The following is a 1,766-nucleotide window of genomic DNA, read 5'->3' on the forward strand; positions in this document are numbered from 1 at the left end:
TGATTATCTTCATATCTAGAGTGGATGACTTTCAAATTTTGCCTCTAAGCTCAGGTTCACCTGATTTCAGAAAAAAGTGTCCACTTATACCCCCCTTTTTGACCACCATCTTTGTGCACTTACCTGAAGGTATCCCATACCTGCAGATGATATAGTTAAGGATGAACAAAGCTACTTGTTTACCAGTTGCTTTGATGAGCGGAACCTCTTCTACCCACTTAGTGAAGTACTCAGTGGCAATTATAATAAACTTGTGTCCATTAGATGATGTAGGATATATTTGGCCAATGAGATCAAACACCCATTGTTGAAAATACCAATGTGTAATGAAGGGTATGAGATCCCTTGCTGGAGCATGTATGAGATTCCCATGTAGCTGACACTTCTCACAAGTTTTAGCAAACTTTATACCATCTTTCTCCATATCTAGCCAGTAGTAGCCAGCCCTTAGTAGTTCCCAAGCTAAAGTTAAACCATTTGAATGAGATCCACAAATACCTTCATGGACTTCAGATAATGCGCACTGGGACTCTTCAGTTTCTAGACACCTAAGAAAAGTACTATCCAAACCTCACCTAAATAGGTCATTAGCGATGATGACATACTGTGAATCATTTCAGATTAGGTTCCTTTTCTCATTACAAGTAAGATTAGAAGGGACAATTTGGTCACACAGATAAGAGTAAATGTGGCTGTAGCGAGATGAGTCTTGTCCAATAATAGAACAGACCATCTGGGACCCAGGAGAATCATAAGCAGGGTAATGTAACTCTTTCACCAGGAATTCAAAGAAAAAATTGGATTCTTGTAACTCTGGTATAGATGTCAAGGTGGCCATAGCATTTGCTGCTCTATTTGCCGATCTAGGGATCTGCAGGAATGACACAAAAGTAAAATATTTCTTGAGATCATCCACCATTCTCTTATAAGGCATCAATTTCTCATCTCAAGTCTGATATGTATCATTGATTTGATTGATGATTAGCTGAGAATATCCATAGATGTGTAATTCCAAAACCTTCCATTCAATAGCCAACTTGATCCCGTTTACCAAAGCTTCATATTTTGCAATGTTTTCTATGCAAGGGAAGAGAATCTTGTAAGCCTTCGGGATTGAATATTTTTGAGGAGTAATAAAAAGTATTCCATCTCCGGAACCATGTTGAGTGAAAGACCCATCAAAGAAAATCTTCCATGATTGTTGAGTAAGGTGCATGATAGATTCATCTGGAAATTCTATGTACAAAGGTTGAGTGTCTTCAAGTGGAGCATCAACAAGTTGATCTGCAATGACCTGTCCTTTGATGGCTTTCCATTCTACATATTCAATATCAAATTCTATAATAACCATGACCCATTTAGCCAATCTTCCTATAAGTGTTGCTTTGCTGAGAACATATTTGAGTGGATCAATCTTAGCCACTAGCTTGATGGAATGTACTAACATGTAGTGTCTCAATTTTTGTGATGCAAAGACTAATTCCAAACATGCTTTTTCTATTATATTATAGTTCATTTCATAAGACACCAAAGTTCTTCTTATATAATATATACCTCTTTCCTTTTTATTTTCATCCTGTTGTGCCAGAAGTGCCCCTAGTGATGAATCAGTAGCTGATATGTATAGAATCAATGGTTTACCTTGAATTGGTGGCATCAATATTGGTGGATTAGACAGGAATTCTTTGATTTGTTGAAGGTGTTGTTCACATTCCTGATCCCAGTTGTATGTTACTCCTTTCCTTAATACTTTTGTGAAGAGTTGA

Source organism: Cryptomeria japonica, chromosome 9 (assembly GCF_030272615.1).
Source record: "Cryptomeria japonica chromosome 9, Sugi_1.0, whole genome shotgun sequence".
Lineage (NCBI taxonomy): Eukaryota > Viridiplantae > Streptophyta > Pinopsida > Cupressales > Cupressaceae > Cryptomeria > Cryptomeria japonica.